The sequence below is a fragment of the Mustela nigripes genome, chromosome X (assembly GCF_022355385.1).
Source record: "Mustela nigripes isolate SB6536 chromosome X, MUSNIG.SB6536, whole genome shotgun sequence".
Classification (NCBI taxonomy): Eukaryota; Metazoa; Chordata; class Mammalia; order Carnivora; family Mustelidae; genus Mustela; species Mustela nigripes.
The window spans coordinates 79,180,973-79,195,591 of record NC_081575.1 but is presented as its reverse complement, the minus strand read 5'-3'; the positions used below and the strand labels follow the sequence as shown (position 1 = coordinate 79,195,591).

The following is a 14,619-nucleotide window of genomic DNA, read 5'->3' as shown; positions in this document are numbered from 1 at the left end:
CGACAAAACCCTCCAAAAATATGAAATTTCAGACACATATTTCGCAAAAAACCATAAATATGGTATTTCAGAAAACCAACGGGAATGGCTGGGACGATCAGGAAAATGAGAAAAAGCTATCAAACGGTCCCCAAATAACACCACCGACCCAGGAAGCCTTCACTATTTTGCACCCCGGAGAAAAGCCGCCAATGCAGGAAGTTCGGCCCCCTAGACAACGGTGTCCTACAGGGCCGAAGCGAGGTAAGGTTCCGATTGGTGGAATCTGGACCAGCGCGCAGAAAATGCGTGATTCAGGAGCAACCTTATCCCAGGACCACTATAATTTTCATACGTGTTAAACGACGGGAGTCCAGAAGTGCGAGTCCTCTCTCCACTATAACAAAGAACCCACGGCCCATATGGGCGACACCCGTAGGGTGCCACTAGTCGTAATCCTGCCGAACCAGTCAGTGAATGTGCCAGTCCCGAAGCACGCTCGCTCATCTCCTCCCTACGCTAATGCCTCCAGAGCCCTAAGGCTCACGAAAATCACCGGCCTCTCCGGGGCCTCCTGGTCCTCAGGGATGTTCCCCCTCTCCCCAAGCTGATCGTCGCCTGCCCACGGACTTGCCCTGAGCATTGGGAACCCCTCACCGGTGTCCTTTGTAGCTTTCACTCCCAACACCAAGCCCCTGTTCTCCAGCTCCACCTCCCTAGTGCCTCTGCATCCACAGCATTCAGCTTCTTGGGGGTCTCCAGTGCAGGGACCCCAGGGACACATCAGGGTCCACCATGCCGCTCCTTCCTCCAGCTTACCCAAGGCTATGAATTTTCGCTCAAACACAGGCCGTTTGCTCCTTACTCCCACCTACCTACTTTCCGGGCACACCCCCAGTAAAGGACAAAGGGCGTCTTCCACACGTGTATCTTCTCTCTCTCCTCTGCCTGCAGGAGCCTTGCAGAGCTCCACCCCATGCTCATCAAGATGTTCCACGGTAATACATCCAGAGAGAGACAGAAAACAGAACAGAACAGAAGAGAGAAGCTATCAGACAGACCCGCTCACCACTTGCCAGCAACGCTGGATCTGCACCCATATTCTCGACCTGATCCCACTTGAGGCCAGACCCTTTACCTGGATCCCATACCTGTCTCCTTCGGGGTAGAAGGCCTTTGCAGTGCATCTGAATGATCACCCGTCCATCTATTTCTCCGTCATTCTGTTCACTCGGACATGCTCGGAACATGCTCGTACTTCCCTCCCCTCACGCGAGATGAAGGAAAACATAAAGCCATCCCTTACCCCCTCTATTTCTGAGATACTACCACATTTCCCTGATGCTCCCAACAGCAAGTCTCCCCTTGTTCTGTTGCCCTTTTCCTTGCTACCCACTTCAATCGTGCTTCTATCAGCCTGCCCCCACCCCCAAAAGAAGACCGATTTTGTCAAGAGCAGCAGGGGCCTTCACGTTATCACCAGCCCGTGGGATGATGTCCTCTCCTCGACTCGCCAAGCCGTTACCTCTCAGATGCCTTTGGTACACTTCCCAATTGCCTTTTTTGGTTTTGACACTGTCCCTCCCCCACCCTTTCTTGGAATTTTTATTCTTGGATATTTAACAACTAACTGACTCTCCGGGTGTTGTTCCTCCAGCCCCGGTGGCCACTCTGCTTCTTGTCAGTATTTGGTGCTTCCTCCTTCCTTTCCACTGGGTTTTAGTTTTTAACAGGGCCCTTCTCATGCTACACTCTCTCCGTGGGCTGTTTCATCCTTTGGGCCATTAGAAAATAGAGCATGTACACGATAGGACCTCCCACAGGCCTACCTCACGCATCAACCTGTGTCCTGAGATCCAGATGTGTCTGTATGTTTGTTGGACGACCGGGAGGAAGCATACACCTCGCATGCCCCAAGCACGCCTCTTCATGTCTTGCATCTAGTCGGTCTCCCCCACAGTCCAGCAACAAGTCCTCTAGATCCGATCGCTGGACTATATCGCCTCTCCATCCCCTTCTGTGCTTACCTACTGCCACTGTTTCAATAGCCACACAATCCCACCAGCTCTTGCCTCCACGACAGCCACTCTGGCGGACTTCTGTTCCTGGAACATGCCAAGCTTATTCCCTCGTCAGGACATGGGTCATCATGGCGCTCTTTGCCTGGGTGAGTCCAGCCCCAGATCATTAAGTGGTTGGTTCCTTCTCAACGGTAAGGTTTCTGCTCCATCACTGCCTTCTCAGACAAGCTCCGCCTGACCACTCTGTGTAAGCTGATTGGTCCTGACCTGGGACCTGAGCTATTTTCTTCCTAACACTTCCCACACTAACTTCTTCATGCACTGGTTGGCTGGTGGGTATTGTCTCGCTCCCCAGGTGAGTGCTAAATGAGCAGCTTTTATAAGAGTACAAAACACCTTTTGAGAGAGGCTCTCCTTCAATGTTGTTGGATACTGAATAGAAGGCTACCTGCGACCTGTTTTTTTTTTTTTTCTTTTTTTTTTTTTTGTCGGGTATGGAAGGGGTGGTGGGGAGTGGAGGAAGGTTACTGGAGACTCTCCCTTTACATCCACAGGAACACCTGTGTACCGCCCAATAGGTCCCGCAAGTTTTGATGGGTCTGCGTTAAAGGCACAAGGAATACCTTGCCCTGCCTCGATTTCTCCTAAGGGATTAAATCAGTTCACTGCTACCTAAAATGACCTACCCACAGTGAGTGAGAGGAGAAAGGAGATGTTAGCATGTGACCCTAAGGTCACCCAGGGTGGGCAGCAGCGCTGTTAGGACTTCATGTGGTAAGCTCTCTGGCCGCATGGCGGCAGCAGGCAAGACCCTTGGTCTCCCTGGGCCCTGGTTTCTCCATCTGCACACGGGGCAGGCAGGCAGGACGTGAGCCCATAGGGTGGCTGAGACTGTCCATTCTCACAACAGGGCAGGCACCGGGAGGTCTCAAAATGAGTTTGAGAGATCCTGCTCTCCCCCTAAGTCCCTGCCCCCTGGAGAGGTCAGGAGCTTGAGAAAAGCTGCTGAGGGCCAGAGCGCCCCGCGTGTCTGGGTCTCCGTGGGACCCGCGCCCATAAGCACCCAGGGAAAGCATGCTTTGTTGGGGCCTGAGCCAGGAACCCGTATTTAAACTTCAGGCAGAAGGCCACTGAAGATCCTTTTCTGAAAATGGGAAGTTGTCCAGCAAACGTTTTCATTTAAGGGATTTTTAAAACGAGGACAGTTGTGGTTTCATTGTATTCTCCAGTAATGTCCACAGGGCTCCTCCTGGTAATCAGAGTATTTCTTTTTTCTTTTTTTTTAAGATTTTACTTATTTATTTGACAGAGATGACAAGTAGGCAGAGAGGCAGGCAGAGAGAGAGGGGAAGCAGGCTCCCCGCTGAGCAGAGAGCCAGATCCCAGGACCCTGAGATCATGACCTGAGCCTAACACAGAGGCTCAACCCACTGAGCCACCCAGGTGCCCCAAAGTATTTCTTTTTAAAGGTGAAACTAGTGAGCCGGTGTCAGATGCTGCTCTTGTATTTATTACACGGTAACCAGGAGACCGGAAAAAAGTTTGGCGACTCTCCAGGACATTTCTGGACTAGAGAGAGAACACGCTCCCCAGCTTGCCCTGTAACTCCTGGCAGACATCACAAGCTCTGGGTAAGTTCATCTCTGCTGCCCAGCTCTCCTGCACGGTTACCAGGCGCTGGTGGGAACAGAGGACTGAGGAGCAAGGCTCTCTGGGCACCGCCATGAAAACTGCTGACACAGCATCTCCTAGGACCCTGTTAAAACATGGTGTCTGTCTTTGAACTCTGAGTTTACTTTTATACATCTTGTCCTGCTGATGAGGGCACAGGCATTCATGTTTGGTAATCCCTTCTATTTTGTGTTTCTTTATCTGTTAGCCAATCCCCTTTCTCAGGAAAAAAAAAAAAGGGGGCAGCAAATCCTAAAGTTTCCCTTTGGGATCTGGACATACTCTGGGGAGGCTTGTGAACATGAAGGTCAAGCAAGCTCTAGCTTTATACCCTTTCATTCAACACTTCCCAGTACAGGTTCCCCTGGGCGTCTTTTAACAGCTGGGGCTTAGGGAGAGCCACTGGGCAGGCAACCGGGACAGGAAGAAAAAGAAGCTGCTGAGGCACCCAGGCAGCAAGCAAAGAGAGGCCAAGTGGTACCGCAGAACGGTTTTGTCAGGGACAGCGTGTCTTCACGAGAGCCCTCAGGGGGGAACTGGACAAATCCAGTTCCAGGCGGCCGGGCAATTCCCAGAGTTCCTCTTTGGGGTCTGGATATACTATGGGGGAGCCCTGTGAGCATGAGGGTCAAGCAAAAGAAGAATGTTCTGTCTAGCCTCAGAGAAGTACAAGACACACGGAGGAAGTGACAAATGGAGGGAAGGCTCTCGAGGCTCAGTCTCCCCTCTATGGGAGGGGACAAGAGAGCTACAGCAGAGAAGTGGGGGACAGGATTTTGCCCCCACTCACGTTTGGGACTCAGAGGAATTCACTTTGCAGGATGACCCTCCTTGGGCAGAGGGATGGCTGACCTTGAGGGACTCAGCTTTCTGGAGCTGATCTTGGGTCCTGCTGTGCTACAGGCCAGCCCCCAGAGGCTGTATTCCCTGAGGGGGGAATGTGGAAAGTGACAAAATCCACAGCCAGAGGCTGGGGAAGTAAACTTAAGTAGAGAAGGGACTAGGGGACCCCGCTGCTGAGATGTGGGCTGACAGCCCTGCCCAGAGTGGGGATGGAGGCTGAGACCAAGATTCAGAGGGGTCTAGAGATGTCAGCAAAGGTGAGATGAGGCTGGGTCGGCCAGGAAGCACCAGGTCCCGACCCAGAGGAGAGAGAGGAAAATGCAAGTTTCACCAGCCACATGCATGGCTGATGCAGGTGTCTCACCAGCTGGACCGGGAGACAAGAGTCCTCCCCTCAGAGGCCAGGAGTGTTCGGTGAGCACCATAAGAATGTCCTAGGTGCCGCCCCTTCCAGCATCACCCAGGAGATCAGTAAACCACCACACTCGCTCCTTCCTCAGCTTGGGAAGAAGTAGGGAGGTGGGGAGGAAATCTGAGAGACTGAGCATTTCTTGAACTAGACCATTCGATTATGAGATTGACACGCTGCCTACTGTGCTAAGGAGGCACCTGAACTAGACCATTCGCATGATTGCATCACACCCCCCACCCCGGCCCGGGCCGGACCCGGACCAGATAAGAAATGATTTCACTGGGTGTTTTCCTCCTTCTCTAGCCGGTTCAGACAGTGAACAATCCTGAAGATCTCACCAGCCAGAGGAGAAGAAATTAAGCAATATGTCCTTGTGGTCTGAGGAGCCCTAGTGGATGTGTGAGGTCACCTCAGCACCCCTGGCAGCTCCCCCGTCTGTCCACCCTCCAATCAGTCCATCTTAGAGGAGACCGGGGCATCTCTACCTTGTCCTCTCCTTGAACTAGGACCATGGTTCCCATCCCGTAAGTGGACCCCAACACGGAGCACAGAAGGAAGAGCAGACCAGACACACAAGTGCCGTTGTCACTCAGGAGAACTGTCACCCAGGCGACCCGGTCCTTCTCCAGTCTGTCATTGCCCCCGCAAGCCATGCCAGGCTCCATCCTCCTTTCACAACACAGGCCCTGATTTCCAGAGTCTGGGCCTCGGAGCCTGGCTTCAGAAACCGGTGCAGCACTGTGGACTGCTGGAGAAAATCCCAGAACCACATTTAGAGCCACTATGGGTTCATAGTCTCCATGCTCTCCTGGGGCCTCAGGGTTGTACAGAACGCGTTCTCTGGGACTCTGGTCCCTTCAGGAGACAGCCCAGGATTACCCCTCTCCCCTGCACCCTGGACCACACAGGGAACCCCTCGGTGCTGGCCAAAGCACACTCCCATTCTCAGTGGAGAGCCCAGCAGGCAGGCAGAGGGAGGGAGAGGGGCCCTTGTCCTGGAAGGAAGTGTGGGAGTCTGTTGTCATGGCAACGTCATTCCGTTCCCCCTCCCTGGGTCGCTCAGCTCAGGCATCAGCCCAGCTGAAGGTCCAGGACTGAGAAAGCCCTTGTCTCCACCTGGCTCTCTTTTGGGAATAGATGTTAAGGGGGGGGGGCGCGGGGGAATAACCCGGTTACTAGGCAACTAAAGCTTCATCCATCAGACTGGAGAGGAAAAAACCCGCCAAGAAGACAAAAGGGTTTAAACTAAAACACAGGATGAATGGTGTGGGCGTCCACCCACAGACAGGGCGGGGCGCTGTGACTGTCAACACATCTGCCTGTCACAAGGGTCCTGGGCACGCACACACAGGTGCACACGTGTGTACCCAGAGGCGCTCCTTCCAGCGTGGGACAGTACAGCACCTGGGGCCTGAGCGACCCCGGGAGGTGGGGGGCGGGGGGCGGGGGCCTTGGTCTGGGACCCAGAGGAGGGGATGGAGGCAGAAACCAGATCAAGGGGCAGAGGGACGACATACCTTTTTACATGGGTTACCTACCTGCTCTTTCTGATACCTGAAAGGGCAGGCTTATCTGACACCTGCCTTTCTTTTCGCCCCATTTGTGCGACTACTTCTTTCCAACGACTTCTAGGCTATGTCACCTTCAACAGAGAGAGGTTTTCTTTCACTCTTCGGGGTGCTAACGTATCTAGAACACAAAATTTACCATTTTAATTTAAAATTAAACCATTTAAGTGAACAGACAGGAGCGTCAGCAAGTTGACACCGTTGTGCCACCATCCCTGGCATCCCCCATCTCCAGAACTTTCCCTGACCCCGAACTCTAGCTTTACACCCTTTCATTAAACACTTCCCAGTACAGGTTCCCCTCGGCGTCTGGTATCGGTCTGGGGCTTAGGGAGAGCCACTGAGCAGGGCACTCGCACACGGAGAAAGAAAGGCTGCTGAACTCCCCCAGGAACAATCAAAGAGACGCCCAGCCAGGGCCGCACGTATTCACAAAGGCCCTAGGACCGGGAACCGGAGAGATCCAGTTTTAGGCAGCGTGCTCGCGCAAGCGCAGAGAGCAGTAACTGCCCCCCCCTCCTTTTTGTTTTAAGAAAACAACCGGCGGCCGCTTTTTTCAAGCACAGCGGGCGGGGGAAGAGGCTGTGAGGAAAGCCGCGCGGCGCAACAGTGCCACCAAGCGGCCAGAGAAACTGAGCACCGAACTGTGCAAAACAAAAAGTTGCCTTTGACTACCATTCCCTGGGAGGCGAGGTGCAGAGCGATTCTGTGGGAGCCCCGTGTATTGCAGCCGAGGGGCAGAGGAAGGCAGAGACCGACTCCAGTGGCTAGACGGCAGCGTCCTCCGCACAAAAACGTTTCCATCGCCCCGTCCCGGAAGTTTTCCAACAGCCGCGGGAAGTGCGCAGCCGGAAGTCCCGGCACCAGGGAGGGAGACTCGTCGGCGTTGCGCCCCGGTGTGGAATGACGTTGACGCCGGGTTCTGCCCCTGGTTCCGTCGGGGAGCCCCGGAACGGTGATATTCGGGTATCGGTCGCCAGAGTCTCTAGAGCTCCGGTGCCCTCGTGCGGCAGTTGTACGGGTCCCCTGTTTATTGTCCTTCTCCCAACCCCTGCCTGTGAACACGCCAGTCCCGTGACACATTCACTGTCCCCCCCCCCCCCCCCCCCCCCCCCCCCCCCCTTTGATGCCTCCAGGGCGCCCTGAAGGCTCAGGTAGAGGACGCGGCCGTCCCGGGCCTCTCCGCCCCAGGGATGTTCTCCTTCTCCCCTGGGGGCGTATCGCCCCGCCCACGGACGCGTCCTGGGGCTCAGGAAACCCCGCGCCCCTCGCTGGTGTTCCCTGCAGCTTTCCTCTCATCACCCGGAACCGAAAGCCCTGGTTCTCCAGCTCCCTCCGTCGAATGCTTCTACAGCCCCAGCATTCAGCCTTAGGTGGGTGGGGTCGGCGGAGGCGGGGTACAGCCCTGATCACAGGGCCACCTCAAGGTTCACCCTGGGTAACAAACACTCCCTGTCTGTATGTGAGCAGCAGAGCATTGATGGAGCGATTTAAAACTCTTACTGAATTCCTTTATGTTAATCCCATGGCCAGAAGAGAACTGCCTTTCATTTCCACTCATCCTTCCCACTCTACTACCTCATTCCTTCGCAGCTCTGTTCCAGTCTGTTGCAACTGCCTACGAATTCATGGAGGACAGTAGCAATCAGGGGGGACTTCCCAAGCTTTCCCAAACTCCGTCCTGGCATTCTCTGCTGCCCCTTTAGCATGCATGCATACATACGTGCTCTGCACTGCAACCAGCCCCTCACCTCTGCTCAGGATCCCTTGCCTTACACCTTCTCAGCGAATTTGCTCTTGCGATGATGTCTCTTCTCTCCTGCTCTCTCTACATTGGATCATTCCACAATAAAGGGGGGGTAAACCCTCACTGCCTTCCCTCAAGTCATCCTGCAGCTACTGGCACCGGATCTGTACCTTTCGAAGCAAAACTGCTTCAACTTCTCCTGCACAACCCCCCCTTCAGTAGAGCTTTTGTCCCTATCTCTCCACTGCGACCATGCTCCTCAAGGCCTCCATTAATATCCACATTGCCTCACACCACTCACACCCTGTGCACACCCTAGGGAACCCGAGGCGCCTTTGGCGGTGTGACCATTCATTTCGCCACCTGCTTTTTAAAATAGATAGATAGATAGATAGATATAGATAGATAGATTTGAGTTGGGAGGTGTATAGAAACTCAGTTTCTATTGTATCTGACAACATGCCAATTTCACGTTATGCTCCTTTTGACCTGGATCTATGGGAATTTAGGTCAATAGGAAAGAGGAACCAAAGAATGAGTATCCTTCTCAGTCACAGAGGAGGTAAAGGCCCCCAGACAAAGTGGGGGCAGAGGCAAAACAGCTCGGACAAGGGACAGGGTGGTCAAGAAGGGAGGAGGAGCTCCAGGTACAGGAGAGTTTCACCTCATTCACCCGTGGGACTCACAGAATACACTCTGCACCTCAAGACCGAAGCGCTCTCCTCTCTGTGAGTAGAGGGATAGCTGGAGCTGAGATATGTAGCTTTCTGGAGCTGCTCTTAGCTCCTGCTGTGCTGTAGATGAGACAGGGTGGGGGGTTGGAATCCCCCATGGGGGATGTAGAATGTGGCTGGGTCCGTAAGCAGAGGTTCATGAAGGATGCTTTAACCTGGTGGAGGCTTCGAGGACTCTGCACTTGCACCCGTGGAGCGGACAGTCCTGGAGCGTGGCCTGGAGGATGAGACCCAGAGGCAGAGGTATTTGCAGATGCCAGCTGAGTGAGGTAAGGCTGAGGCAGCCAGGGAGCACCAGGTCCAGTCCTCGAGGAGGGAGACAGAAGTACAAATTACACCCACCTCCGTGACCGGCATTGGCAGCTGGACCTGGGGGACAAGAGTCATCCCTCCCTCAGAGACCACCAAAGGCACTGTGGGCCACATAGGTGAGTCACAGGACCCCCTTTCCACATCATCAAACAGACCTGTAAGCCACAAAGACCCCTTCCTCATACTGGGGAGGAGGGAGGGGTCAGGGGTGGTGGAAATGTGGGACTGAGCATTTGTAGAAGTGGCCCCTCAGGGACTGTATAGGACCACACCACACTTACTTACCATATTCGATGTAAATGGATGGCTTCCTTTCCCCCCTTGCCTTCCAGTCGGGGCGGGGGGGGGGGGCGGGCGGGGGGCACTCAGGCAGTCAGGTCAGGAGACTAATGGAACCAAAGCGACCGGGTGGTCTGAGGAGCACCAGGGAGTCTGGGATCTGAGCTCACCACCCCCACTGGCTTTTCTTCTGCCCACAGTCTGTCCAGGCAGTCATGTTAAAGGAGATTGGGGTCCCTGTCTCTTCCTCTCCTTGAACTCAGGAAGCTTTTCCCTCCACAGACGGATCCCCAGAACAGATGACAGAGAGAAGGGAGGCCCACGCAGACACACACACAGTGGAGTAGTTGACACAGGTTGTCAGAGAGGTGAGCTGGGCCTCCTTGTGGCCACCCTGCCTCCACAGGCCATCTCTCCTTGAACAACACAGACACTCACTTCAGGGCCTGAGTTCTGGAGCTGAGCTTCAGAAAATGTGTCCAGAGCCAGAGCAGGATGCCTGGAGGAGCGTGCCTAAAGCCGGTGGTTTTCATTAGAAGAAGGAGAGGTTTTCCCTTCTTAATTCTTTTGAAGGTAAATCATGTGAGTGTCCTCCAGAGAGTTGAGAGGCCTAGGTGAGGATCTCAGTACTTGGCTGGCAGAGCCAGAACTAACCCCGAAGATCTCCTCCCCCACCCCGCCACCTCTGCTGGGTGCTCTGAATATCCATTCTTTTTTTTTTATGATTTGATTTATTTATTTGTCAGAGAGAGAACACAAGGACAGGGAATGGCAGAGGGAGAGGGAGAAGCAGGTTCCCCGCTGAGTAGGGAGCCCGGTGTAGGGCTGGATCCTAGGACCCTGGGATCATGCCCTGAGCCAAAGGCAGTTGTTTAACCAACTGAGCCACTCAAACATCCCCAGGATATCCAATATCCATTCTTTTTTTTTTTTTTTTTTTTTGCTTTGGGATGTGTATATTATTGTCATGCATGTCTCATTTACATCATTGGAAGTTCAGGTTTATTGAGGATAAGTGTGCCATTATAGTCATCTTCTTATCTTTCACTACCCTATGGCCTCTGCTTACCCATTGGTGCAGCATTACCTTGTAGAGTTCTCACTCAATGAATCCATTCTTTGAAGGAGATCCACCCCAGGTTGCCTCAACGTGGCATGGCCAGAAGCAGGGGTGTGGGCTTTTGTCTGCGGAGACCAGCAATCAGGCTCCCAGTCAAGGCCACATTTCAGGTCTTCAGCTGCTGTCATTGGTCCCTTAGTGTGTTCTCCGTGGTGAGAGCCCATCAGGTTCTGGCCGCAACACGGTCAGGCAGCAGGAACAGTGTTGGGCAGGCTTTCTTTATAGGAAGCTAGAGGACTTAGAGGGGACTAGCTTATGAACTTTGCCCCCCATGGTTCCTGTAGCTCAAAGGTCATGCTTTCTAACCCCCTCCATCTTTTTTTTTTTTTTTTTACTATTTTATTTATTTGACACAGAGAGACAGACAGCAAGAGAGGGACCACAAGCAGAGGGAGTAGGAGAGGGAGAAGCAGGTCTCCCGCAGAACAGGGGGCCCGATGCAGGGCTCGACCCCAGGACCCTGAGATCATGACCTGCGCCAAAGGCAGAGGCCTAACAACTGAGCCCCCCAGGTGCCCCTACCCCCCCCCCATCTTAATGAGACAGTGGTGCCCTGAGGCCCTGGCGCCTCTCAGATGGAAACCAGGGTCTAGTCCTGAAGAAGCCACCGTGTTCTTGTGTCACTCTGGGGAAGGAAGGGGTCAGCCAGGAGCAAGGGTTTGGGGTCTTTAGAGTCGGGTTTTGCCGGGCCTCCCTTCCTCATCTGGCCTCCTCTCAGATCATGACCGATCCCTCACTCCCTCATCCAGCACGGAGAAGGAGCTTTAGAAAGATGGGGTTTCCTTCACAAAACCCTGAACTCCATGGCCACAAAGCAATGGCCCAAGTGGCTTTCGGTTTGGAGCTTGTCCTTTGCCTGAGAGCATTCGCCGTGAGTTCCTGCACGGTGGCCTGGCCAGGGGCCCTCATTTAAGATCTTGGAACACCCCGGACCTGGGCCACCCCCTGTACTTGCAACAACCCGTGGGAAACCTGGGCCCTGCATCCCCTTCAAGGTGATCTGAGGGCTGCACTCTTGGGCCCAGCTTTGCAGGGGACAATCACATGGTGCTTCTGTTCTGGGGCTTGACGGACCTGCCTCTCTGTTCCTCACTGGGAGGACCCAAAAGCCCAGCCTCCTCACCACCAGACAGGACACGCCGAGGCCAACCTCGTGATCAGGCCTTAGTTTTACAGAGCGTTCTGGTCTAGCCAGGCCCCAGCCGCCGCCGAGGTTGCCCCGAGCCGAGAAACATCTTTGGCACACACCCTCGGTCCGAGTGTCCTGGCCAAATGCCCATGCCCTAGACCTCCCATTGCCTCAACCCCAAGCCCCTGCCATCCAGTGCCCTCAATGGCAGCACTGCTCTGAGCGTCCCTCCTGTCCTCGGATGTCACCTGTGCCACAACTCCCCAGTCCGTCCCCCTCCGTTTCCCTCTAGTCTGACAGCTCAGTGTGGGACTCTCCCCAGACACCATCCATTGTGGCATTTACCTGGACAATGATGAATCTTGAAGCTGCTTCTCCGTGGGTCACAGAGGCAGGAATGGGGCAGGAGAGATGTGACAGAGGAGGGCTCAACCCCACTGCTGCGATGATCCCACCGCTCTGCCCTCAACTTAAAGAAACACTCAAGAGGGGCGCCTGGGTGGCTCAGTGGGTTAAAGCCTCTGCCTTTGGCTTGGGTCATGACCTCAGGTTCCTGGGATCGAGGCCTGCATTGGGCTCTCTGCTCGGTGGGGAGCCTGCTTCCTCCTCTCTCTCTGCCTGCCTCTCTGCTTACTTGTGATCTCTCTCTGTCAAATAAATAAATAAAATCTTAAAAAAAAAAAAAAAAGAACACTCACGAGGCTCGTCCCAGCTCTCTGCTCCTGTCATCGAGTCAAGAGTCCCCACCATCCACAGGGGCTTCTCGAACCTGCATCCAGCTGTGTTTCTGACTTGCTTTGGGACAGAAAATAACAGCCTCTGAAAGCACACAGCCACCCGCTTCTACTACCCTGTGTCTTTGATTCCTGTCAAGACAGGTTTCTTGATAGCGTAGACCAAAGACTAGACTTACTTGGCTCCTTCTGGATTCTTCCACGATGTCCCCCACCTGTGGGTCATCCCTTTGCTAAATTCTCCAAAGAGCTCCATGTTGCCAAACCACGGTACCCAACGCCGTCTTGGCCGCAGCAACATTCCTTGTGCGCAAAGTGCTGTGGTTCCTCGGCTGCCAGGACAGCAGCCCACCCTGCCTTTCCTCCTGCCTCGCAGATCATTACTTCCAAGTCTCTGTTGGCCCATTCCACTTGATCCCCTCCAAAATCTCATTTTGTTTTTTCTTCCAGGGTTCCGACCTCTGCCCTGTGCTCATCTCATTCCTTACATGATCCGTGGGTGACAACACCGCCACCTGACTTGTTCCCATCTGGATCCCCTTGTATGGCCTATGGCTTTTCCCGTCAACAAGTCTCCCTGAGAAATGTCTGCTGGATCCCAGAATCCCCGTGGGTTGAACCTATAGGGCATCTCCACTCAGAGGTCCCACAAACCTTACCAATCTGCAGACGACACCAGAACCCTAGTCCCGTCTCATGGGTGGGCATTGCCATCCACCCACTACCTTAAGGGAAAATCCTGGGAAGGCTGCTAGGTGTGCTCTCCATTGCCTCATGACTCTCTGGGACCTGCTCAGGAAAAAGGCTACACCATGATCCTCATGCTGCCACATGAGGTCCCCAAAGTCTCTTGTGAGGGCTGCTTCTCCACAGATACACTCTTAAGCATGTCCTCAGAATGCTCCTGGTTTGGGTGGGTTCCCCACAGGAATTCCCAAGGAGAAGACCCGGGCCCTGTAACACACCCGGGAGATAGAAATCCTCATCTTCTGTAAGAACCCACCGTGTCAACTCGATGAAGGAGGCATAGCAGGAAGCCCGGGATTTGCAATGTGGAGTTGAGTATCCGGAAGCAATCTCTCAAAGAGAATGTCTGGGGAGACTCGTGTCCTTGGGTGAGCAAGAAACAAGGGATTGCTCAAATTTACTTTTCATCCTAAATACCTCAACCTGTTAGGGCTCTTATCTGAGCATGGGAATGAGTTTGAGAACATAAAGTGTAAAAGGAAGTTAAAAACGCAACTCAGGAAACTTGGCAGCTAAGCCTGACAGCTGAGCCATCTCTATCAACAGATACAAATCTCAGCCAACACTTTTTCAAAGAATTACTGAGATCTGTCTGATGGAGTTATCTATACAATGTCTTCTCCCATTTTAAAGTAGCTAAGCACAAGGGATTCTGACAGGAAGTGAAAAGTCTTGTATGTTTCATGAGCAAATCCAGGGTTTTAACTTCAAACTTTGGTTTTCCGGAACTTGGAGAGCAGCAAATACAAGACAGTTTTAAAGCCCACCTTTACTTTGACGTGTTTTGCCTCTCCTCACAGCCTGTGAGATCTGCCAACCCCAGCCGGTGAAGACGAAAACCTGCTTGCCTTGTAAGGGGAGTCTCCAATTTCTGACTTGAGGTTTTCACCTTAAGGATGGTTCTGTTCCCACAGCTGCAAACTAGGTTTTCATAGGACTTTCCAAATCATGCTCTCGCTGAGGCCACATTCCAGACTCCCTACTTCAGACTCCCTGGGGATGGAGCGCCAGCGTCTGTCCCTCTTTTTTTGTGGTTTTTGGGTTTTTTAAATTTTCAGTAATTTTTACAATTTTACTTCCAGCATCGCTAACATAGTGCTGTATCAGTTTCAGGTGCAGAGTACAGTGATTCAGCAATTCCGCACGTCACCCGGTCCCCATCAGGGCAAGTGTACTCCTTAATCCCTGTCAGTTAGTTCACTGCTCCCCTCACCCACCTCCTCTGCAGTTACCATCAGTTAGTTCTCTATAGCTATGAGTTTGTCTCTCTCTTTTTTGCTTGTTTTGTTGTTGTTGTTGTTAAATTCCACGAGTGAAATCATA

At 53.3% G+C, this 14,619-nt stretch overlaps 1 long non-coding RNA gene across 2 annotated transcripts; it reads right to left on the bottom strand.

The window, feature by feature from the left end:
* Window positions 1-3,083: 3,083 nt before the first annotated feature.
* On the bottom strand, window positions 3,084-8,521 carry LOC132007395 (uncharacterized). Of its 2 annotated transcripts, none has more exons than XR_009401336.1 (3): window positions 8,246-8,521; window positions 6,465-6,615; window positions 3,084-3,756 (listed from the first exon to the last, which is right to left on the bottom strand). It is a non-coding gene; the product is annotated as an uncharacterized LOC132007395 (long non-coding RNA). The 2 variants fall into 2 exon arrangements; XR_009401335.1 differs by lacking the exon at window positions 8,246-8,521 and adding an exon at window positions 7,170-7,605.
* Window positions 8,522-14,619: the final 6,098 nt, after the last annotated feature.